Here is a 27,249-nt window from a genome sequence, read left to right as displayed (position 1 = left end):
GGGAGTGATTTGATAGGAGTGATGTGATAGGAGTGATCCAACAGGATCTGACAGCAGTGATCTGATAGGAGTGATCCAGTAGCATCGTGTCTGATAGGAGTGGTCCAATAGAAACTGATAGGAGTGGTCTGATAGGAGTAATATGATATGATCTGATAGGACTGATCCTATAGGATCTGATACGAGTGATTGGTTTTGGACAAAACTCCTCCAAGAAGTCAATACTGTAACATAGAAACACCGATCTCACCCTCTTTTTCTGACCAGTATGGCAGTGTAAATGCTGATACTGATCCTAGGAGGCAGCAGACAGAAAAATCTATGGCTGGGAGGCAGCTTGCAGCAGCAGGAATCACTTCACTTTGCTGCACATTCGTCATCACACACACTGGCTTTGAAAGTCTTTTAGGGGATTTTTTAAAGTTGCTATTAATTTGTTTCTCAACAGTTTTAAAATTAAAAAAGCACAATACCAAAAGTGATGATGTCCTGTCCATGTCACAATAATCGGGGAGAGCAGGGGACAGGGGCTCTTAGACTGTCACTTAGACTAGGAAACCCTAGCTATCCCTGATCTCAGAGTTACCGCTGATGGTGAGGATGTCTGAGCCGCCTTCCTTGTCCTGCTCCTGACCAGCTCTGATCTTATTCCACCTCCCCACAACACCTTGGGAGGGCCATGGAAGGAGTGATAAATCCAACAGAAATAAACAAACAGGGGAAAGCAAAACTCTATCTCTCGGCATAGACACACAGGTATAACAAAAAATCTTAGGAGGAAAATAAGAGCAGAAAGGAAACAACAAGATAACAGGAGAACTCCACAACAACTCCATGAACAAAGCAACACCATCCTCAGCAGGACTGGCACACAACAGCACACAGACCAACACAGCAATAAACTATAGTCGGCATAGGAAGACAGATTCCACCACCATAAATGTGATAGGCTTCCAACAACATGTTATCCCAGAGGTAACCAGGAGACTAGCAGAAGTTAACTCTTGCTAGCTTGACCATTAACGAGCACACCGCTGGTCGATGCCCGAGCCTGTCTGTGTAACTTAGAAACACCAGAGAAACCGTAGTGTAGAGTGTCAGAATCTGTAGTGTGAACAGCATCTGATACCACCACAACAATTGGCGAGTTTTGAGCAAAACTTTGTATGATAGTCTATCAATCACCTGAATGCTGCAGCCAATCACTGGGCCCATTGGTCAAGTGATGTGCAATTGAATGACACCACTGAGGCCAGTGATTGGCTGCAGCAGTCGAGTGAGTGATGGACATTTTTGGTATCAGCGGAGACCACAGGAGCAGCTGCGCTGGAGTAATGGGGACACAAGGAGACAGCAGCGCTTATATCCATACTTTATACCTTAGGGGTAATTAATAGAAAGGCCGCCTGGTGGGAACACAAACCCTAGTGATAAGAATATGCGGCTCCTGCACCCGCTGACACCTGTCCGCTCGGTACAACAATCTCCCGCAGCTCAGCTCACTAGAAGAAAAAAACAATTAGAAATGCAGAAAACGTGTCAACATTCGGCTTCAGAAGTGTGATAAAAGGAGGAGGAACAGAACGTGGAACACGGAGCTAAAAATAAGCTTTTATATATCAATCACACAAAGCGTAACTGAATAATCCGCGGTAACAGCCCTGCCGATACATTATCACCATCCAGGCAGTCACAAGAGGGGCTGGGGGTCTCATCCACACCTAGACCCCGCACCTACCCCACCAGGACCAATGTGCCACGAGCCCTCCAAACACCAGCAGGTAGAAGAAAGGGCAATGACCTGAAAAGTTCTGCAACTTTCTATACAGGTTCGCTCCGATTCTCAGCCAGAGAAATTGGCGAGTGTCAGGTGAATGTCATGCGAATGTGCGATTATTTATACGCAGATGTCAGCGAGGCCTTATATGTGTAAATTCCTCTTTGTTTTCCATAACTCTGCTTGCTGTCAGCAAAAGGTAACAATACACACAGAGTCGTAACGAGTGTGGCTGCAGCGATTGCGACCGGGCCCGGAGATACAAGGGGCCCATAGGCCCCAGGTCCTGTTTCAGCTGAATGTGCGTCTGAGGGCACGCATCCAGCTGAAATACATTGCAGCACAGAGACCTGTCGGGTCCCTGCACTGCGATGTGCCGGCCACTGATTAAGACCATTAATATTCACTGCTCCCCACGCCCATAATCCAGGGCAAGGGGAACAGAGACTATGCTGGCACCTGGCAGCCGATCGCACTTTAAGAAACGTCATGTGCTGCACCGTTTGCACACTGGTCAGGTGCAGCATGCTATATTATTGGAGGATGACACGGGGGGGGGTATTTGAGTATAATTCTTAATTTTTATTAGTGTGTGTGGTGCCTATGGGTATCATACGTACCAGGATGCGGCCAGGATTGGGACATAAACCAGGCTGGGGTCATTATGGGGACATGTATACCAGGATGGGGCCATCATTATGGGGACAAATATACCAGGATGAGGCCATTATAGGGACATCTATGCCAGGGTTGGGCCATTATGGGGACATATATACCAGGATGAGACCATGATAGGGACATGTACCAGGATGGGGCCATTATGAGGACGTATATACCAGGATGATGCCATTATAGAGATATATATAGAGATATATACCAGGATGGGGTCATTATGGGAACATATATACCAGGATTGGGCCATTATGAGGACATATATACCAGGATGGGACCAAGATAGGGACATGTACCAGGATGGGGCCATTATGAGGACATATATACCAGGATGAGGCCATTATAGAGATATATATAGAGATATATAACAGGATGGGGCCATTATGGGGACATATATACCAGGATTGGGCCATTGTGAGGACATATATACCAGGATGGGACCATGATAGGGACATGTACCAGGATGGGGCCATTATGAGGACATATATACCAGGATGAGGCCATTATAGAGATATATATAGAGATATATAACAGGATGGGGCCATTATGGGGACATATATACCAGGATTGGGCCATTGTGAGGACATATATACCAGGATGGGACCATGATAGGGACATGTACCAGGATGGGGCCATTATGAGGACATATATACCAGGATGAGGCCATTATGGAGATATATATAGAGATATATACCAGGATGGGTCATTATGGGGACATATATACCAGGATGGGGCCATTATGGGAACATCTATACCAGGATGGGGCTATGATGGGGGACATATATACCAGGATGGGGTCATATATTCTACGATATAGACATGATGATGCCATTCACCAAGATGGGGGACCTATTTACCAGGAAGTGACCCAGAATGGGGGACATTAGTACACTATGGGGGTCAGTACTACACAATGAAGGGGAAAGGGGGCAACTTCTTTGACTTTATAGGATTTAGAAAGCTACAATGGCCCATATATCTGACCAACAGGTGGGGGGCCCAGGCTCAAACTTTGCATCGGGGCCCATTGGACTCTTGTTACCCCACTGACCACTGACTACACACAATAGATTACAATAAATTCAAAGATAACCTCTCCTGTCCTCATATCTCACAGCTAAGATATTACTAGCAATTATGTATCCAGCCAGGACTATCCTCTGTGAGCTAAACAGATTAATCCATTTTACCAGCACGGATACATTGTATCAAAGTCTCCAGGCGGCGTTCAGCTCATAGAAAATATTAACTCGATATTAGATCCTCCATAAGACATAAGCTGAGGGTTCTAGAAGACTTTAGAGAGATTTACAGTAACTTCTTGAGGTATATCATCATTCTTCTTGATTTCCAGTTCTTTAAATTCTTCCACCTGTGCAACAACAGCAGCAAAAGACCAGATGGTGTCTGGGTGCAGTTCACCTCTCGGCCCCTGGGGGGCAGCAGACACAAATGAGCACAGACAGAATTTTGTCCAATGATGTTTTTATTATTAACCCCTCAAATCTCTGCATTACCTATTGCATCCCAGGAAGACAGATGTAGGAATGTCTCTGCTGCGTGGTGCTATACTTGAAGGTTATGCTTGCATTTGTAGTCCCACCACTGGGATGAGCAGTAGGATGTAGTTTGGTGCAGATTACCCTACAGGACACACATGAGTAATGTTCTCCTCTGTACATTTAATTGTCTCGTATTTCATGATCTTGTAAATGAGTTAATAAATAACACATGGAGATTCACATACATTTGGTCTGGAAAATGTTCAGGATTGAGAGTTCACGAGGACGGAAGATTCCAATATATTCAGATAATATATAGTGTTATGGCTTCTCCAGCAGCAGCCGGCGGAGGATGATGCACGGCTCTGTCTGTGCACTTAATGGATCATTGTTTCATGTTTCACATTTAAGACCGAACATAAAGGAAAACCTGAAAGCAACAAGTCTGCTGCTAAATTAACTATAGCTTATACAGATAGAAGCACTGGATTCTAATCCCAACTATGCAGTCACTGTGCACATACACACATTACTGATCCTGCACTGATTGTGCATTACACCCTATGTTATACTCCAGAGCTGCACTCACTATTCTGCTGGTGCAGTCACTGTGCACATACACACATTACTGATCCTGCACTGATTGTGCATTACACCCTATATTATACTCCAGAGCTGCACTCACTATTCTGCTGGTGCAGTCACTGTGCACATACACACATTACTGATCCTGCACTGATTGTGCATTACACCCTATATTATACTCCAGAGCTGCACTCACTATTCTGCTCGTGCAGTCTCTGTGCACATACATTACGTTACTGATCCTGCACTGATTGTGCATTACACTCTATATTATACTCCAGAGCTGCACTCACTATTCTGCTGGTGCAGTCACTGTGCACATACACACATTACTGATCCTGCACTGATTGTGCATTACACCCTATATTATACTCCAGAGCTGTACTCACTATCCTGCTGGTGCAGTCACTGTGTACATACATTACATTACTGATCCTGCACTGATTGTGCATTACACCCTATATTATACTCCAGAGCTGCACTCACTATTCTGCTGGTGCAGTCACTGTGTACATACATTACATTACTGATCCTGCACTGATTGTGCATTACACCCTATATTATACTCCAGAGCTGCACTCACTATTCTGCTGGTGCAGTCACTGTGTACATACATTACATTACTGATCCTGCACTGATTGTGCATTACACCCTATATTATACTACAGAGCTGCACTCACTATTCTGCTGGTGCAGTCACTGTGCACTTACATTACATTTCTGATCCTGCACTGATTGTGCATTACACCCCATATTATACTCCAGAGCTGCACTCACTATTCTGCTGGTGCAGTCACTGTGTACATACATTGCATTACTGATCCTGCACTGATTGTGCATTACACTCTATATTATACTCCAGAGCTGCACTCACTATTCTGCTTGTACAGTCACTGTGTACATACATTACATTACTTATCCTGTACTGATTCTGAGTTACATCCTGTATTATACTCCAGAGCTGCACTCACTATTCTGCTTGTACAGTCACTGTGTACATACATTACATTACTGATCCTGAGTTACATTCTGTATTATACTCTAGAGCTGCACTCACTATTCTGCTGGTGCAGTCACTGTGTACATACATTACATTACTTATCCTGTACTGATCCTGAGTTACATCCTGTATTATACTCCAGAGCTGAACTCACTATTTTGCTGGTGCAGTCACTGTGTACATGCATTACATTACTTATCCTGTACTGATCCTGCATTATACCCTATATTATACTCCAGAGCTGAACTCACTATTCTGCTGGTGCAGTCACTGTGTACATACATTACATTACTTATTCTGCACTGATCCTGCATTACACCCTATATTATACTCCAGAGCTGCCCTCAGTCTTCTGCTGGTGCAGTCACTGTGTACATACATTTCATCTAGCAGTCAAGTCAGTATTCCCAGGCAGGTATTCCTGAGTTATATCCTGTATTATACTCCAGAGCTGTGCTCACTATTCTGCTGGTGCTGTCACTGTGTACATACATTTCATTACTTATCCTGTACTGATCCTGAGTTACATCCTGTATTATACTCCAGAGCTGCACTCCCTATTCTGCTGAATTATTCTCCAGAGATGCACTTAAGCTTCAGTGCTGACATCCAAACTTTACAAGATGACTGACTGATAAGTCCCATTTAAGGCTCCTCGGTCAGACTTTGGATATGATCCGAGTCACCACTGTCCTTACTTCTAGTTGATAAAATGGATACTAGACGTCTGTAGATTTCACGCCCTAAATATTCACCTGGGCGTCTGACTTCCGGCCACATAATCTGTAAGGAATTATTTAAGAAAATCCAGAAAAATTACAAAACTTCAAGAGTTTTTCCAAGTCCAAAGATTAAATTCTTGGACAGCGGATGTGTGCTGAGCCTCCCTCCACCCCTGCCCTCGTGTATGATCCTCATGGACACTGCCCCATATAAGAACATGGTATGAGCTGCGCCCGGGTGGTGCCCCTGCACGGTCTTTACTAGTGTTGTCTATGGCTTTAGTTTGGAGAAATAGTTTCTGCACCGTCTGTGAAGGAAAAACATTTATTTTGGACATTACGCTAAATTCCCAAATTCCGAGGCTTGGAGGAATGTGACTATAATTAGGCCACATCGCTGCCAACCAGAGGCGGCAGCAGTGCCACAGCCTGAGTGTATAGACTTCTCATGAGATATACAATGTGCGGAGTGATGGGTGGAAGGACCAATAACCCTGAGTAATGTCCCTGCACAGGAGAAATACGGACCAGAACGAGTGCAGGGCACCGCTCCAGATTGGCAGCGTCTATGGCGAGATGCCAGGTAACAAAGTTCAGCGCCGGCGGAGCTGCAGGAAGCCTCTAGTTCTGATGTTAACTGTCTATGTTCTCCATCCTGACCCAAAAACATCCATTCACTTTCATCCATACCAACCCAATGATATTAGGGGGACTTACCAAAAAATACTGCTCGTTCCTCCCTGCTCTCATATCTACCCATCATATCCGGGGCAATGGAGAAATTAAATTTATTTCTACGTAAAGAAAAGCAAATTGAATCCTAAATCCCATTCGTTATGAATTCCATGGCCACTATTTTGCTGGATTCATTAGGGGATGAGAAAGGGTTAAAAGAAAACAAAAACATAAGGCCAAATTGATCATTTTTGTGTCTGTCATGTGCTATTCGTGTAATAACTAAAAAAGACAGTTGCATTCTGAAATGTTAAATCTTGCAAACAATGAATGAAAGAATATAGATCTGCATTACTGATTAAGGAAATCTAGGAAAAGTTGAGATATTTAGCATACAAAAATGGCCATTTTTATTACAGCCCAGTAGCCACGTCAAGGCATAGCTCATATACTGGGAACCTACATTGATCTGAAGCCTCTTTCTGGGTTTCAATGCAGTCTTAACAGGTGCAAAACTGAAATAACATATAATAACAAAAATAGTTGCAAAAAAAATGGAGATATTTAGCATACAAAAATGTCCATTTCTATATCTGTCCAACAGCCACGTCAAGGCATACCTTGTATACTTGGAACCTACACTGAACTGAAGCCTCTCTCTGGGTTTCCTACTTGCCCATGTACATGGAGGTTTGTAACCCAGAGAGAGGCTTCAGTTCAGAGTAGGTACCTAGTATATGAGATATGCCTTGACGTGGCTACTGGGCAGATATAGAAAAGGCCATTTTTGTATGCTAAACATCTCAATTTTTTTGCAACTATCTTTGTTATTATATGTTATGTTCACTTTTGCACCTGTTCAGTTTGCATTGTAACCGAGAGAGAGGCTTCAGATCAGTGTAAGATCCCAGTATACAAGATATGCCTTGACGTGGCTACTGGGCAGATATAGAAATGGCCATTTTTGTATGCTAAATATCTAAAAAAAAATTCCTGCAACTGTCTATTTTTGTTATTGTATGTTATGTTCAGTTTTGCACCTGTTGAGATTGCATTTTGGGAGTGCCATCAGTCTTTTTGTCTTTAGGACCCTGTTTTTGCGCAAAATTCTTCAAAATTTCACTTGCGGCTCTTTAATTTTAATCAAAATAAAAAGCGCTCTTTAATTTTTCTTTCAATCTCTTTTGACGCTTTTTAGTACAAACGTTGCACCTTCTACTAAAATGCTAAAATGTAGTAATGGTAGTTGCAGCAGACCTGATATGCACTGACACACAGACAACAGCACAGTAACAGCAGCGAGAGCAGAAAGGACCTGAGAACTAGCAACGGATAAAACTCGTTGCCCAGGCACCTCCCTTAATGGGAAGGTGCCTTGAATAACTGATGCCTCCCAGCCATCAGTTGACAGGAACTTCGGGGTTAGGGTATACTGGCTCTTTAAGATACGGGGCGTGTCCATGCACACACACTAAGGACAGGCCAAGGAGGCCAGTGCGGCATGCGTAGGTCCCAGGGAACAGCAGCAGGTATCGGGACAGCACGGGAAGACCAGTATGGGTGTTACAGTGTGCTTCCATATAATCCTATACTGGTGAGTTTGTAAGATAAATGAGATGCTTTCTTTGTCTGTACATAGTGAAACAAGTGTATTGCGCCAACTAATGACTATGTTGATGGGAAAGTGACATACTAATGCAAAGGGGCCCACCAGGGGATTCTCCTGCCTTCCTGTGGGCCAGTCCAAGCCAGTCTAAGGGGGTCAGGTGGGGGCCTAGGACAGGTGAACCTGATGCTTTTTTCTCTCTCATTTATTATCATGGCTGATTGTATAATATTTGAGGATACCAGTTATTCTTCAACACAGATTATTCTGCAGAGCATTGCACCCACGCCACAGCCAATAAGCCTCAGCCCATTTTGCACAGCCGTGCAGAACATTACATCAGCGTACGGCCGCAGACACACAAGGGGCATGTCACAGTCATCCAGGTGGGACTGATTAATGGCCGCCCGTCTCTCAGCCCTCAATAGTGCCGGCTCTGTCTGGCCCTATTTATAAATCATTCGACGCCCCCTCCTTGTACCTCTGGGGAAGGGGCAGGTGGAAAAATGGAGTCACCGCAGCCCTGGAGCCGCGGCACTCAGAATCGGTGATGAATTTCCCCCATTAAGAGTAGATTAATGTGAACTGGTGTGAAGCAATTAGTGATGGGGGTCCCAGGTCACCCCTGCCATGAACATGGGGGCACGTTTTAGGGAATGAAGCGGCAGCGGCCCCTCTTCTCCAGCCCCTATTATAGGCATTTACCATATCACACCAGTTAATCTAAATTGAGCCACATATCATTTTGTGACCCGGATCCTTATTTTTTTTTATTTTTGACCCAAAATTGCATTTTGCTACCCGTAATGCTTTACCATTCCGGAGTCTGGAAAAGCTGGGTGGCAGCCACGACATTTCTCCATTGTGTAACATTTGGGTTCTTGATGATTTAATTGCATTTTTGATTTTTTTTTTCCCTTTAATCATCTGCAGCCCCGGCTCTGGTGACGTCACTGCAGGTCTGGATCGCCTTGATTTGCACAAGAGGCGGAACGAGACAATCCGGGGAGATGAAACGCGGCTGTGAATAAACATGTGGGACATGTTGATTCTTGCTGGATCTGGCGGTACACACACGCCGCACACGCACGCATTGGTGTTTATACCCCGTCAGATGTGAAAAACTATCCCCCTAAACAAGATTAAACAACACGAGATCCACAAACCAAACACCAGGACAACTCCACATGGGCTGGAAACAGCGCAGCCTCACCTGTGATGAACCTAACCCTGCCAATAGACAAATGCATGAAGGGCAATTCCCAAAAATGCTCCTCTTACCAGGATCACTACTTCTACAAGCTCATCCCACTCCGGATACAAGCTGCAGTCTACTGTCAACCCTCTATAAATAAATACTGACATAAAACAGCCCATATAATACCGCCACACGGTGCCTGAGCAATACCACAATACAGTGTTATAAATAATATGCTGACGATGGTAATAAGTGTAAAATCAATTTGCTGATGAATACTAAGGTATCTCACCTGATGAAGCTGTGCAGATAGGGCATAACCCTATATACATATATACTGGAAAGGAGGATGCGGCCGACCTGGAGTGCCGTAGAGAGGTCCTTCAGAAAAGATTCCAACAGAAGGCAAATGAAACGGAGGTGTCGGGGTAACTAAATCCCTAAACTGGCCCTAGACTAGGGACCCTGCACTGTCCCTTATCCCAGAGGTAGGCTTGATGGTGACCAGGTCTGGACCTCCAGCATGACCCTAACTCCTGTCCGAACCCTAAACTAACACCCCCTCTTCCCCACCCCAGGTGAGGGTTGGGAACGGAGAAGCAAATACCACAGACAATGAAAGAACCAAAACACATGCACACTGCAATCAGACACAAGGGATAGACAATACGTGCCCAGGAAGAAATAAAGCACAGAGAGGAAATAAACTACCAAAAGGGATCTTTCCACCCCACACAGGAAAGCACACGACAGATCACCAGGCTCTGGATCACTACAGTAGGGACCGGTATCATTGAAACAACGCTGAGCTATATTCGGCCATACCATTCAGTGCCCACATAATGCTACCATACAGTATTCACATAACGGCACCACCTAGTATCTAAATTATAGTATCATATAGTGCCAAATTCCAGTACCATGCAGTGCTCTTGCTACATTGCCCACTTATTAGCATCATGCAGTTCCTACATAACATTACCATAAAATGCTCAAATAACGCCACAATCCCATGCACACGGTACAATATCATATAAGACCCACATAATAGCACCATACAGTGCTTATGTGACGCCCTGGCCTATCAGGTTGTCACAGGGTATTGTGCAATCTGCCCTTCTGTGCAATATCCACCTCCTCCTTGGTTACGGGTCCCTAACCAATGGTGTTGCCAAAACCAGCTAATTAAAATCCTAGGAACACTCTGCACCACACCCACCAGACACACCAGTGGACGGCCTGAGTGGAATAGAGTCGCCCACTTGGGGGGTTGGTTAAGGGGAGGTCAGGAGTGTCAGGAGTAAGCCAGTGTAGTGTTGGAGGTGAAGGAGAGAGGAGGTCAGGAGCTGGGCTCCTTGGAAGTACTGGGTAGCAGACGTTGGTCTGGGCCTGGTAGGAGCTGGACCCCCGGTCGCAGAGGATCGTGACAAGGGGCACGGTATTGTCGTGGAGGACAGCCGGCGACCTTGTACCATCACTGGGCTCGGACCAGGGCACGACGGGGTACGTGGACCCTAGGTCAGGGAGTAGCTTTAGGCAAACTGACAATTTACCCGACGAGCATGGAGCCTTCAAGATCCACTCCCCACCCGCTCCAAAATCGGGGTACTAGCGCAACGAGGGGGATAGGACTTTCCATACATACTGTCCAGGAAATCCCAAGCGTTTTATATTCTATTTTCTAGTCAGTGTTTACCACTTCCAGACATGATACACGTGGAACCTGTCTACTACCTGCAACTTCCGATTAGTTACCCTTCTGTCACCAGAGTCCAGCCCTAACCCTATTCTAATTCCCTGTGGTATACGCTACCTACTTCGGTTTTTCAGCCAGTTCATCCACCCACCCCACTATCCTTCGCCTGTGAGCGCCGGTGTCCATTCAGTCTATTTTTTATACAACCTGACAATTTACCCGACGAGAAAGGAGCCTTCAAGATCCGCTCTTCACCCGCTCCAAAATCGGGATACTAGTGCAACGATGGTGGATAGGACTTTCCACACATACAGTCCAGGAAATCCCAAGCGTGAACCCTGAGACCAAGCTCCCTCAGTTAGCCACACTAGGGAGCGGGACCCGATTAGTTTCAAGCTAAAGGGGCCAACTAAGAGAACAAGGTGCCAAGGGAAAGGTCACAGATCATCAGGCAACACCAGCAGGAACGGGACCCAAACGTGCTTCCCATCAGTGGCAGCGGTGTCCAGAACTTTGGTTTACTAATTTGTCGGTGTCAACTTTATGGTCTGAGTGTGACGCCCTGGACTAGCCAGGTAGTCCCAAACATACCAACACATACACCCCCACCCAAGGCAGTTACAGCAGCCAAACACAAAACCCTTGTTGCCCAGGTGGGGCGGAGCCAGGCCCCACCCACCGAGGAGTTCACAGGCCTGGAGGCGAGAAAAGTGTCAGTTTTAGTCTTGGAGGTGAAAGTGAGAGGACTGAACACTTGGGTGTCTGGGTTGGACCCCAGACACTAACAGCAAGGTTGGCAGACGGTGGTGGCCGTCTGCAGGAGTTAGTAGAACTCCGCAGAGCCGTAAGAACCGGGGTCGGGCGTCGGCCCGCCGGTACTGGACCGGGGAACGGAGTGAAGCTAAGCACACAGGCAGGGCCATCGGACCCCGACCAGGCTTGGAGCCGTCGTCAATAGTCAAATCCGAATGTGACAGGAACCCCAGGGGTTTCCCAACTACTAAAGTCCCGATTGAAGGCAACCGTCCACCCAGAGAGGATATACAGCCACCGCCACAGGCTAGAGATCCAAGGGCCAGCGCCTGCGGGCAAAACGGTCTCCTACAGCACCTATACGCTGGGGAGCGGACTACCGGTGGGCAACCACAGGAGTCAAGAACATTTTCAAAGGTGCAGGGAAAGACAGCCACCATCAGCCGTCCGGGGAGAGCACAGCAACAACACTGCAGCCGGCTGTGGGACCCGTCTATCCAGCCATTTTGGTTTACCAGAGACTTTGTCAGTGATTGTCTGAGTGAGTACACCAGTGCCGTCCGGCACCGTGCCGCGCTGTCCCTGCAACCCTGCACCCCAGCCATCCGGCCTCCCCGTTACACCATTGGGCCCCGGGATCACCAACCCCTGCCCACGGAGGGGACAACATCTCAGCTGCACCCTACCATCTCTCCCGGGATCCCCGTTACCAGCAGCGGTGGTGCCATTATCACCACGACCCGTGGGTGGCGTCACGAACAATCTCCCTAACTAAACCACCCCCCTTTCACTCACGAGTGAGGAGCACTGCTCGAGTCCCCGGGTCCGGTCCACCACTCGAGCCACTGAGCAGCAGCAGCAGAAGCCCCGGACCCGAGAGTGGCGAGCGTGTCCCCTCCGCCCACGACAACTTGGCGTCTGCGAACAGGATAGAACCAATCTACCTACCGGTAGAAGTGCGCCTTGCAGTCCCCGCCGGCGGCGTCCGGCCAAAAAATTTAGAGCGCCGCCATCTTCCCGAGCAGGGAAGGCGCGAAAGTGAAGCCCTGCCCCCAACAAGCGGAAGTGCTAGAAAGAACTAAGGGGGACGGGAAAAAGATGTCTGCGCCCGAAGGAGCCGTTGGAGGAGCGGCGGTCGCAGCCGCGGCGGCATGTAACTAGCGCTGCAGCGTGCAGGGACACCAGGACTCTGCTGAAACACGTTCCTGGATCCAGCCGCAAGATGTGCCAGGAGCTCCAGGCCCAAGTCCACTTCATGCTGGCGAAGTGGACGTCGGAGATGAAGGGCCTGGCCGCAACCGTTTGGGCATCCGAAGTGGAGGTGGTCTCAGAGGAGCGGGTAAGCGACCGACGCCCCTATGTCCCCGAGGGATCGGTCGATACGGCTGAGGGGCCAGGCCTGCTGCCGTCCACCACGCTACCTCCCTCACTGCCCATGCCCGCGGCCAACGCCCCGACCGACCCGTTACCCCTGTCACCGGTAGCGGAGCCCGCAGCGTCTGAGGGAGAGGGCCCGGACCTGCGACCCCTGGGCCTTACCTTTGTCATCGCCCTGGCACCCGTCCCGGCTTCCATCCCGACTGCGACGGAGATGACGACGGCCCCGGCAGTCCGCCCGGCTGCAGCGGAGGCGATCCTCGACCAGAGGCCAGCACCGCAAGTCCCGTCAACCGCTCCCAGACCCCGGGCCTCGGCTGAGGCACGGCGGGGATGCAGCTCCCAGGAGGCAGAGCAGGCCACGTCACAGCGGGGTCCCTCATTATCGAAGGTAACGGTCGTAGCCGGCACAGAGGGACTCTGTCTGGGCCCATCCCCCACACCGCCTGAACCGGAGCAAGCAGAAGGTGCTCCACACCGGGAGCGGCAGCAACGGCAGCTGTGCCGTGGGATTGCTGTTAAAAGATGAGGAAAAGAAAAGTTATTGTCCCCGTTGGGACCTTTAGCACTGTTACTGATGTGAGTGAATGAAAATTAATCCATCCGAAAAATCACCAGATTACCGTCCGAGAAGAGAACCGTCCCCGTTGGGACTGGAGTTGCCCTGTTGTTAAGTTCATTCCCATACCCACATGAGAAACTCCTCATGAACATGGCCGAGAACTGGCAGGCCACCCACGAACTTGTGGGCCTGTAAATAATGTTGTGGGATGGATACCGTTGCCGCCTCCGGAGAGGCAGATTGGAAGAAGGGCCCGCAGCAGAGCAGGCCACCACCAGGACCGGTGGCCATCCTCCGGGGGTCAGGGGTCCCCCTTGGACGTGGAGTCCCCTGAAGTGACAGTCGGGTGCGAGTTACCGAACCCGTTCCCGCTTGGGCAGCCTGAAGCTGGACTGGGGTCCAGGGGTGCTGCCCACTTCTTAGGGGCAGCATCAGGGCTAGGTTGCTTGGGTGGGAGAGTGGAAGACGTCCGTACATTCAGTATTAAAAATGTTTATATGTGCAACGTTTGAAGTGACCTGAAGAAAATGCTTGTGTTTTAAATGTTTACCGTTTTACCTGTTATTTATATTTTTACAGTTTTTTGAACAAAAATAAAACTGGTGATGGACGTGCAGCCCGCGGACGGTCTGCATTTTACCAAGGGGGAATGTGACGCCCTGGACTAGCCAGGTAGTCACAAACATACCAACTCACACACCCCCACCCTAGGCAGTTACAGCAGACAAACACAAAACCCTTGTTGCCTCCCTCCAGAGTCTGATGTCTATACCAGGTGGGGCGGAGCCAGGCAGTTGGCCCCACCCACCGAGGAGTTCACAGGCCTGGAGGCGGGAAAAGTGTCAGTTAGAGTTTGGAGGTGAAAGTGAGAGGAGTGAACACTTGGGTGTCTGGGTTGGAGCCCAGACAAGGTTGGCAGACGGTGGTGGCCGTCTGCAGGAGTTAGTGGAACTCCGCAGAGCCGTAAGGACCGGGGTCGGGCGTCGGCCCGCCAGTACTGGACCGGGGAACGGAGTGAAGCTAAGCACACAGGCAGGGCCATCGTACCCCGACCAGGCTTGGAGCCGCCGTCAATAGTCAAATCCGAATGTGACAGGAACCCCAGGGGTTTCCCAACTACTAAAGTCCCGATTGAAGGCAACCGTCCACCCAGAGAGGATATACAGCCACCGCCACAGGCCAGAGATCCAAGGGCCAGCGCCTGCGGGCAAAATGGGCTCCTACGGCACCCATACGCCGGGGAGCGGACTACCGGTGGGCAACCACAGGCATCAATAACATTTTCAAAGGTGCAGGGAAAGACAGCCACCATCAGCCGTCCGGGGAGAGCACAACAACAACACTGCAGCCGGCTGTGGGACCCGTCTATCCGGCCGATTTGGTTTACCAGAGACTTTGTTAATGAATGTCTGAGTGAGTACACCAGTGCCGTCCGGCACCGCGCCGCGCTGTCCCTGCAACCCTGCACCCCAGCCATCCGGCCTCCCCGTTACACCATCGGGCCCCGGAATCACCAACCCCTGCCCACGGAGGGGACAACATCTCAGCTGCACCCTACCATCTCTCCCGGGATCCCCGTTACCAGCAGCGGTGGTGCCATTATCACCACGACCCGTGGGTGGCGTCACGAACAATCTCCCTAACCAAACCACCCCCCTTTCACTCATGGGTGAGGAGCGTTGCTCGAGTCCCCAGGTCCGGTCCACCGCTCGAGCCACCGAGCAGCAGCAGCAGAAGCCCCGGACCCGAGCGTGGCGAGCGCGTCCCCTCCGCCCGCGACATGAGTACGCAAGTGACCCTTACCTCCCCAATGGCCCGTTCCGCCACCATCACCGAGTCCCGGGGCATCCCCCTACCCGTGGAGGGGTTAAACACCTGGCTGCCCAATCCATCGCCACCGGGTACTCCCAGCTGCAGCGGTGGTACTCCACCATACCACACATCACGGGTGGCGTCACGAACTTTAGACACTATCCCCTGTAAATACCCTCCTTAATTCGAGTGGCCACATGACTCCCGAGTCCGGATGTCCCCTCGAGCCACCGCGGATCCGGATCCGAGCAGCCCGGCTGCTGACGTGGGGGCGGCACACTTACATAATGCAGTAGGTTTGGGGGCAAGGCCTGTGTGAAGATCTGAGGTTGTGGGTTTTATTAATCACCTAGGCAGGTTAACAATGCAACAATTGTCTTCTGTACACGGTCTTCCGGGAACCATAGTCCGCATGCTCCTCTAGATGACGGATATCACGACCATAGCACATATATCCAACTCCAATATCTATAGTTCATCCCTGGGCACCAGGGCTTGGCCGCAACAACAGATCCTCGCCTCTCCACATCACAGAACCAACTCACTAACTAATTTGTAGCTCCCTCTTTCACCTTTATAAACATCTTCTTCATGAAGCTTAAAGTATGCTGAAGGTTCCAGAGGCCTAGTCTGAAAAGTTCTGTATTCTGCAGAGATGAACAAAAACGCGCAGTTCCCACCAGATATAGGCTTATTGGATTGTATTAGAGTCCATGGAGACAGGCTGGGGTTGACACTCTGTTACTTGGAGAACAATGGCTTATTGGAGGCCCCTAAGACACTCAGTCAAGAGCATCAAATAAATTTGTAATCAAAGAAAATAATAAGATCAATGTAACCAGCGCTCTATGCTGGAAAAGTCCATTCAATATCCATTGGGCCAATAGTCTTCAGTCCGCAGCAACCAGCTACTCACACTCCTCTCCCACTTTTTCAGTGTGTCAAGCACCCGGCGTTCATGAGGTTGACTATCCCCCTTCATCTAGTGGCAATTCCTGGGTCTTAGGGGCTTTCTCGGTTTGTCTCGATTGGCCATCAGCATTGCTGTGGTATCTCTACCTTTTTGTGAGAAATGTTAAAGTTGAACGGTTGCACTGCCAGGCTCTATCGTAACAATCACCCATTCTCCTTCACCATCCGGTATAGCCAGGACAATGGATTGTGGTCCGTTATGGTGAATTCCTCCCATACACATAGGGTAACCGTTTCTTCGGTGCCTAGACAATTGCCAGGCATTCCTTTTCTGTGGTTTCCTTGAGAGGTACGTCGCAGGGTGTTCCTGCCTGTGCCATCCACCTGACTAAGAACAGTGCCCAACCAAATATCTGATGCATCAGTCTGCACCAGGAATCTCTTGGTATAATCAGCCGCAGCCAGCACAGGACCCCCCACCAGTGCTTGTTTGAGCTGCACTAAACACGACAATGGTCGGTCCATTCTATCTGCCTTGGGAATTTCTTTGTTGTCAGATCAGTCAAGGCTTGACGTTGGTAGTGTACTTCGACATTAATTTTCGGTATTACCCTGTGGTACCCAAGAATGCTTACACTTGCTTTTGGTTGTGGGGCCGGAGCCACTGAGTTATTGCTTCCACTTTGGCTGGGTCAGGCTTAATCCTACCACCCCCTACTCAGTATCATAGGTACTGGACCTCAGCCATACTCATTTGGCACTTGGTGAACCCAACCTGCTGGAGTATCTCCCCTACAGGTTGCAGGTGTTCCCCCCAGGTCTTACTGACTATAGCAATATAGCAATATCATCCAGATAAGCCTGGGAGAACTCCTGACAGCCTGTAGCATCACATCCACCACTCGCTGTAAGGTATCTGGCGCATTCTTTATCCCGAATGGCATAACCGTACATTGAAACAGATCAAAGGGGGTGAGGGAGGCTGAACACTCCTGGGCGCCCGGTGTCAAAGGGATCTGCCAGTAGCCTTTACTGAGATCTAGGGTAGATATGAATGTCCCTTCCACGATCTTCTGGTCTAACAGATCATCTATTCGCGGTATGGGATATGCATCGGTGATGGTTATTTTATTCAGCCTCCAGTAGTCCACGCAGAACCTTGTGCTCTGGTCCTTTTTCAACACAAGAACTGTGCTGGAGACCCAGGGACTACACGAGGGGACCACCACTCCTAACTGTAACATTTCATCTACTTCCTTCTGAATCATTTGCTGAACCTTGGTTTCCACTTGGTACAGCAGTTGTCGAATTGGTCTTGCTGGCCTGGTGTCCACCCAATGCTCAGTCAGAGTTGTTCGGTGAGGCTGGTTAGAGAAGAGTCCACGATACTGATCAAACAGCCTCCGTAGTTGATTGGGTTCAGCTAAGGTGACGTGATCCCCTAAGGTGACTTGCTCCATCATTCCCTTTTCTTTGGTGGGCTGTAACAAGTCCAGGAGGGGATTGGGTTGAGACATCTGGAGGAGCGTACAACTAACTGGAGGAGCATATAACTACCGCACATGTAGCTTTGGCCTGGTAGGCTTGGAATCGGTTAATATGAATCCTCTTAACTTGGGTGTAGTAAGGGTCGAACGCTATCCAATAGGTGACTGCCCAGTTTTTTGTCAACTTTTGTGTAGGGACCCTCCCAGTTGGACTTCAACTTGTCATGGCGGATGAGAATTAGTACCATCACTTGCTGGTTGGTCTTGAACCCCTGGGGCTGAGTGTCCCTATCATAATAGGTTTTCTGATGTTGGCTAGAATGTTCCCGGCTTTCCCCGGCAAAGTGTCCCAGGCATCCACAGTTATGGCAGCTTAACCCCACTCACCCCAACATGAGCCGTACTTGGTGGAATTGAAAAATCTCCCCTTCCTTGGGAAGTCCAAGATCCCAGCACTTTCTCCTCTCGCCAATGCATGAGTCTCAATGGCCTCCCTGTAAATCCCTGTTCCCAAGTCGCTGCGGCTGTCCTTTCATGTAGCCCTGGTGGATTGGCAGACCATTATCAGCCAGTCTTCCAGCCTCATCCAGACTGAGTGGTTTTCTATCTGCCATCCATTCTTTTAAGTCACCTGAGAGCTTGGACATATATTCTTCCAGTATGAATATATCTCAGACATGTTCTGCTTCCCGAGCACCCAGTCCTTCTAACGACCGAGTGCATGTGTCGCGGGCGGAGGAGGGGACGTTGTGCTCTCCCACTGCTCGGGTCCGGCTGCCGCTGCTGCTGCGGCCTGCTGCTGCTCGGTGGCTCGAGCGATGGGCCGGATCCCGGGGACTCGAGCGGCGCTGCTCACCCGTGAGTGAAAGGGGTTTGGTTGTTGGGATAGTTTATTGTCCGTGACGCCACCCACGGTTGTGGTGACTGTAGGAACACCACCGCTGCTCTGTATGGGGATCCCGGGAGTGGTGACAGGGAGCAGCAAAGTTGTTGTTTCTCCCCTCCGTGGGTAGGGGGTAGTTGTCCCGGGGCCCAGTGATGAGTTGGAGGATGAGGGATGGCGGGGCCGATGCAGGGCTTGGTGGGGTGCAGGGACGCAGGGGCAGCGCTGTGCCGCACGGCACGGTGGTACTCAACCAGAAATCAGGACACAGTTCTTGGTAAAACACTCGGCTGGATGGACGGGTCCCACAGACGCTGCTGTGTTTTCCCCTGACCCAGTTTGGTGGTGTAAGTCCTTTCCTGCACCCTCCGTACACTCCTCCTGCGCTCCGGCTTCCAGCTGGCTCCCCGATTCAGTACCGGTGGGCCACCGCCCAGCCCCGGCTACCTACGGTTCCACCAGCTGTCTCCCCGGCTCCCTGCAGACGGCCACTACCGTCTGCCGGACTCTCTGTACGAGGCCCTAGGCTCCAACCTAGGCCCCTGGCTATGTCTGCCTCTCTGCAGACCTTCTCTCTTCCTCTGCCTGAACTTGACTGGGCTTGTTTCCTGCCTCAGGCTAGCCAAACCCATGGGTGGGCGTCTCCATCTCCTGACTCCGCCCACCTGGTGTGTCAGTCTGAGCCCGAGGCAGAAAGCAGGTCACTTTGGGGATGTCTGCTGTGAACTGCTGGGGGTGGGGGTGGGGGGGTGTTTTGATCTGTGGCCCCTGGCTTGTCCAGGGCACCACACATGCCTTACGTAATGTGTTGGCAATCTCCCAGTGCATGTGTGCAGAGGGCTTGTCAGTCTCCCAAAACTTCCTCCAGTCCAGTAGGTTTAAGGTTTTACCTATCTAGTAATGCACTGGGAATGGTCAAGTAACATCTTTGATCCCTGGAAGACAAGTAAATTAATAAATATTATTATTATTATTATAATAATAAAAGCTTCACTTGCTTGTCCGGTCTAGTGTCGCGGGCAGAGGGGACGCGCTCACCACGCTCGGGTCCGGGGCTTCTGCTGCTGCTCGGTGGCTCGAGCGGTGGACCGGACCCGGGGACTCGAGCAGCACTCCTCGTCCACGAGTGAAAAGGGGGTGGTTTGTTTAGGGAGATAGTTCGTGACGCCACCCACGGGTCGTGGTGATAATGGGCACCAACGCTGCTGGTGACGGGGATCCCGGGAAGGATGGTAGGGAGCAGCTAGGATGTTGTCCCCTCCGTGGGTAGGGGTTGGTGATCCCGGGGCCCGGAAATAATACGGGGAGGCAGGATGGTTGGGGGTGCAGGGTTGCAGGGACAGCGCGGCGCAGTGCCGGATGGCACTGGTGTACTCACTCAGACAGTCAATGACAGAGTCTCTGGTAAACTAAACGGCTGGATGGACGGGTCCCGCAGCCGGCTGCAGTGTTGTGCTCTCCCCGGACGGCTGATGGTGGTTGTCTTTCCCTGCACCTGTTAGAATGTTCTGACTCCTGTGGTTGCCCACCGGTAGTCCGCTCCCCGGCGTATAGGTGCCGTAGGAGCCCGTTTTGCCCGCAGGCGCTGGCCCTTGGATCTCTAGCCTATGGCGGTGGCTGTATATCCTCACGGTGTGGACTGTTGCCTTCTGTCGGGTCTTGGTTGTTGGGAAACCCCTGGGGTTCCTGTCACACTCGGATTTGACTATGGTCGGCGGCTCCAAGCCTGGTCGGGGTCCGATGGCCCTGCCTGTGTGCTTAGCTTCACTCCGTTCCCCGGTTCGGTACCGGCGGGCCAATGCCCGACCCCGGTCCTACGGCTCTGCAGAGATTTACTAACTCCTGCAGACGGCCACCACCGTCTGCCAACCTTGCTGTCTATGTCTGGGCCCCTACCCAGACACCGACAGTTTCGTGTCCTCTCACTTCCACTGTCTACACGAATCTCTCTGTTTTCCCGCCTCCAGACCTGTGAACTCCTCGATGGGTGTGGCCAACTGCCTGGCTCCGCCCCACCTGGTGTGGACATCAGACCCTGGAGGGAGGCAACAAGGGCTTTTGTTTGACTGTTGTGACTGTCTAGGGAAGGGGGTGTGTATGGTGTTATGTCTGTGACTACATGGCTAGTCCAGGGCGTCACACTAGCTAGCACTCAAAAATCTCGGCCAGTCCTCAAATTGACACCTCATTCCGCAGGCAGAATTTCTCAAATACCCGGAGATGGTCATCAATAGACGATGTGAATTCATTGAACTGTGTTATGTCCCGGTAACTTTGACATGCGTTCCCCTCTCCTGTTATCCACTGTCATCTATGCTGGGGTGGGTGGGGGTACTGCTATCTGCACACTGTGAGGTAACACGGTCGGCTGCGCAGCAGAAGACATGGGATCCAGGCATTAAGGTTCACAGCACACGGTTTTAATGTCCAAACAAAAGTCCACACCAATATACATGTGCCTCTCCAGCAGAGAACTCAGGGAGTTGTGTTCACTCCCTCACATCCGGCACACCTACCCTTGTTCCTGTTTGCATTTAACCCTTCCTTCAGCCTGTAAGGAAACAGCATTAACCCTAGAGTGGATGTACTTTCTATCATGGAGTGAGCACAACCGGGGCGAGACATACCGGCCGTCATAGACAACCCCGGTCACAGTCTCACATACCCCCCCCCTCAGTTCAAGCGTGCGGGGTTGAACTCCCGCCATCAAACACGGGCCGCGGGACAAGGCATCGGCGTTGCCCTGCAACCCACCGGCCCTATGTTCAACCGTAAACCGGAAGTTCTGCAGAGAAAGGAACCACCGGGTAACCCGGGCATTCCGTTCCTTGGCGGACCTCATCCAGACCAGTGGAGAGTGATCCGTCACCAAGCGAAACTGCCGTCCCAGCAGGTAATAGCGTAGGGACTCCAAGGCCCACTTGATCGCCAGGCACTCCTTCTCCACTACGCTATAATTCCGCTCGGGAGGGGTGAGCTTCCTACTTAAGAAGGTGACGGGGTGTTCCTCCCCCTGAACTACCTGAGACAACACTGCCCCCAGGCCGACCTCTGAGGCGTCAGTCTGTACTATGAACTCCTTCCGGAAATCAGGGTGTACGAGAACGGGCTGTCCGCACAGGACCCCCTTCAGGGCCCGGAAGGAGTCCTCGGCCTGCGGAGTCCAGCGCACCATGACGGACTTCTTGCCTTTGAGAAGGTCCGTCAAGGGGGCTGATAGTCCCGCAAAATCCTTTACAAACCTCCTGTAGTACCCCACGATACCCAGGAAGGCCCTAACCTGCTTCGTGGTCAGGGGTCTAGGCCACTTCTGGATCGCCTCAACCTTGTTAATTTGGGGCTTAATCACTCCTTGGCCTATCACGTAGCCCAAGTAGCGGGCTTCCGTGAGTCCCAACGCACATTTCTTGGGATTGGCTGTCAATCCGGCTGTTCGAAGCGCGTCCACCACCGCTTGTACCTGTTCCAAGTGGGTCTGCCAATCGGAGCTGTAAATAATGATGTCATCAAGGTACGCTGATGCATACGCCTGGTGGGGTTCCAGCACTAAGTCCATCAACTTCTGGAACGTGGCCGGAGCGCCATGTAACCCAAAAGGCAAGACAACATAGTGGAAGAGACCCTCCGGCGTAACAAAAGCGGTTTTCTCCTTGGCGGACTCCGTCAGTGGCACCTGCCAGTACCCCTTGGTCAGGTCGAGCGTGGTGAAATATCGCGCCTGTCCCAGCCTATCAATCAGCTCATCCACCCGGGGCATGGGGTAGAGATCGAACTTGGATATTTCGTTCAATCTCCTAAAGTCATTGCAGAACCTTAAGGAGCCATCGGGTTTTGGTATTAGGACAATCGGGCTAGCCCATTCACTCCGGGATTTTTCGATGACCCCCAGGCGTAACATTGTCTTTACTTCCTCCGATATGGCTTGTCGTCGAGCCTCCGGTACCCGGTATGACTTCAGGCGTACCTTCAGGTGGGGCTCGGTGACAATATCATGTCGTATCAGACTGGTCCTACCGGGCAGCTCGGAGAAGACATCGGGGTTCTGCTGAACCAACCGTCTGGCCTCTCGCCTCTGAGTCTTGGTGAGGGCTTCTCCAATCCTTACTTCCGGTTCGTCCTCTCCGGAGGTCGCTGGAGCCGGAGGTGAACGACCCGAAGAGGAGGGAGATGGGGAAAAAACAGCCATCAGGCTTTCCCATTCCTGCCAGGGTTTTAATAGGTTGACATGGTATATTTGTTCAGGTTTCCGCCTACCGGGCTGCAATACTTTATAGTTAACCACCCCGACTCTTTCCTTTATCTCGTAGGGGCCTTGCCACTGAGCCAGGAATTTACTCTCCGCCGTGGGGATTAATACCAACACCCGATCCCCGGGTTTAAAGGTCCGCACGGTGGCTTGTCTATTGTAGTGGCCGCTTTGCGCGGCCTGAGCCTCCTGTAAATGCTCCTTCACAATTGGCATGACCGCGCTTATGCGGTTCTGCATACCCAAAATGTGTTCAATCACACTTTTATGGGGGGTGGGCTCTTGCTCCCATGTTTCCTTTGCCAGGTCCAACAATCCCCGGGGATGTCGCCCGTATAACAACTCAAAAGGCGAAAACCCCGTGGATGCCTGTGGCACCTCTCGTATGGCAAACATCAAATAGGGAAGCATCATATCCCAGTCTTTCCCGTCTTTTGAAATTACCCTTTTGAGCATGGTTTTCAGGGTTTTATTGAAACGCTCGACTAAACCGTCCATTTGAGGATGATACACAGACGTACGCAACTGCTTGATCTGGAGTAGCCGGCATAGCTCTTTGGTCACTTTAGACATGAATGGGGTCCCCTGATCCGTAAGGATCTCCTTGGGCAACCCCACCCGGCAGAACACAGCAAACAACTCCCGAGCTATAAGCTTTGCTGCAGTATGTCTGAGAGGTATCGCCTCGGGATACCGGGTGGCATAGTCAACGATCACTAGGATGTGTTGGTGCCCTCGCGCGGACTTTACGAGGGGCCCCACCAGATCCATCCCTATCCGTTCAAAAGGGACTTCTATAATGGGTAACGGTACCAACGGACTGCGAAAATGGGTCAGGGGTGCGGTAAGCTGACACTCCGGGCAGGTTTCGCAGAACCGTTTTACCTCCCCAAAGACTCCGGGCCAATAGAACCTTTGCAATATTCGCTCCTGCGTTTTCTTGACCCCTAGGTGGCCACTCATCAGGTGTTTATGAGCCAAGTCGAGGACCCGCCGACGATGCGGCTGGGGCACCACCAACTGCTCTACCCCCACGCCCCGTATTTCATCTACCCGGTAGAGTAAATCCTGCTTAAGAGCGAAATGGGGGTACCTTACCTGGGCACCGGGCAGCTGTGCCACCCCGTCAATTACTGTCACCCGACTCCGGGCATGTATTAATGTAGGGTCCTGGAGTTGGGCAGTCCCAAACGTATCCGGGGACGCCTCCAACTCCGGGATGGGTTCGACCGTCTCAGCCTCTCCTGCCAATACCTATAGGGGCGACCTATCGGGTTCACATTCTGTCCCTATCATGGGGACCCCTACGGCAGGTGTCCCGGATTCAGGATTGTAGGGCTCAGGTCCCGGACTGACCAATATCTGAGGAGACTTAGGGGGTCCCTTCCATAAAGTCCAAAAATAGGGTAGATCCCTTCCTAGGATCACGTCATAGGGAAGAGTGTTAAGAAGTCCCACCTCATGTTGCACCTGACCGCAAGGTGCTGTGATGGTGACAATCCCTGTGGGATAGTCTCGGCGGTCCCCATGTATGCAAACCACCCCCACGGTACGTCCTGTGGCCTTTACTTTAGCCCTCAAGGTGGATCGCACAAGGGTCACTAAGCTTCCGGAATCCAACAATCCTGTAACCGGACATCCATTCACCTGTATTTGGCACAAGTGGGGCTCCGTCTCTGGGGAGACCAGGTCAGCGGTACACACCACCTGAGCATACATTGAACCCCACCGGGTAACCCCACAATCCATGGGCTCCGTGGTGAGTGGACACTGGGCTTCCATATGTCCCACCCGCTGGCATCGCCAACATCTAATGGGGGCGGAAACCCCCTTGACGAGTTGTCGTTTAGGGTACAGAACCTTCCGGACCTCAGGAAGGGCGGCCGTGGCCTCAGACGGGACGGTAGGGGACTCCTGCACCGGTGTCGGCGGTGGGTCCTTGGCCCTAGGCTTGGAGGGGCCGGACCGACGGGCGGTACGCAAAGTCTCAGTGTCCCGTATCAAGTCCTGCGTAGCCACATGCCGCTCTACCAGGGACACTAATTGGTCCAGGGTACTCGGGTCACCCTGTCCTACCCACCGTTGAACGGTGACGGGTAAAGTGCGCACAAAACGATCCACTACTACCCTTTCCACCATCTGCGCCGGGCTCAGAGTGTCAGGCTGTAACCACTTTTTTACAAGATGCAACAAGTCATAGGCCTGGGAGCGTACGGGTTTGGCTTCCTCATAGAACCACTGATTTACCCGCTGAGCCCGTACATAGGTATTCACCCCCAACCGTGCCAGTATTTCGGCTTTTAGGGTCACATAGTCAATGGCGTCCTCGGTACAGAGGTCCAGGTACGCTTTTTGGGGTTCCCCCGTCAGATAGGGCGACAATACCTCAGCCCACTGGGGGGTCGGCAGCTTTTCCCGCTCGGCCACCCGCTCAAACACCGCCAGGAACGCTTCCACATCATCCCCCGGGGTCATCTTTTGCAACGCTTGTCTCACCGCTTTCCGGACGCTGCCGTCATCACCCAGTCCCGGGGTTGTTGCTGCCGGTCCAGCACGGATCGACTTGGCCAGGAGAACCATCTGTTCTTGATGTCTTTGTTCCTGCAATTGTAAGGCTTGCTGCTGACGTGCATTGGCCTGAACCAGCAGTTCTTGGTGTCTTTGGTCCTGCGATTTCAAGGATTGGAGCAGGTGTGCATTGATCTGTTGCTGCTGCTTTAGTATTTCCTCCATGTTGTCGCTGGGTTTGGGCCGTAGTATAGCCGCTTGAATCCAGGACATGTGCTACCGGGTCACCAGAAAAGGAAGCTGCACCTCACCGGCTGGGATGCCCGCCGATTCTCCACCATATGTGAGGTAGCACGGTCGGCTGCGCAGCAGAAGACACGGGATCCAGGCATTAAGGTTCACAGCACACGGTTTTAATGTCCAAACAAAAGTCCACACCAATATACATGTGCCTCTCCAGCAGAGAACTCAGGGAGTTGTGTTCACTCCCTCACATCCGGCACACCTGCCCTTGTTCCTGTTTGCATTTAACCCTTCCTTCAGCCTGTAAGGAAACAGCATTAACCCTAGAGTGGATGTACTTTCTATCATGGAGTGAGCACAACCGGGGCGAGACATACCGGCCGTCATAGACAACCCCGGTCACAGTCTCACAACACCAAGATATTTGCTTACCACTGCCACCGACTATCTCCATGGCCTGCTCTCTAGCGTGGCCAGCATCCGCCTAAACTTAGTCGGTCGATGCTCCACCATCTGGATGACAGAACGGGGCTGTAGTCCCTACACGGAGCTGCCCTCCTCCACATCTGAACTGACCTCCTCCTGTGGGTGTTCTCGGTCCCACTCGGCCAAGCATTGTATTAGGGTCACCTGTTTTTCCTCCAGCAATCACTCAGGCTCTCTTCCAGAGTAAAAGGCTCTCTGCTCCCTCTTCTTGAGCCTCTTGTAGATGGAGTCTGCCATCTTTTCTGCCATGTCACCACTCAGTAACATTCCCTGGTAAGTTGTCCAGAGATAGGTGGCGCCACTGCTGCCACCACTTGTGAAGATCTGAGGTTGTGGGATGTATTAATCATCTAGGCAGGTTAACGGTGGGACATTTTTTATTTCTTCCATTCACGGTTTTACGGAAACCATAGACCTTATGCGCCTCTAGACGACGGATATCACGACTGTAGAGCATGTATCCAGCTCCAGCCGGTAAGAACAGTCCTTAGGATAGTTCTCCAAATCCAGACAATGGTTACCACGACCGTAGCATGTCCAGTTCCAA

The sequence above is a fragment of the Anomaloglossus baeobatrachus genome, chromosome 8 (genome assembly GCF_048569485.1).
Source record: "Anomaloglossus baeobatrachus isolate aAnoBae1 chromosome 8, aAnoBae1.hap1, whole genome shotgun sequence".
Taxonomy (NCBI): domain Eukaryota; kingdom Metazoa; phylum Chordata; class Amphibia; order Anura; family Aromobatidae; genus Anomaloglossus; species Anomaloglossus baeobatrachus.
Note: the sequence above shows the minus strand (reverse complement) of the source record.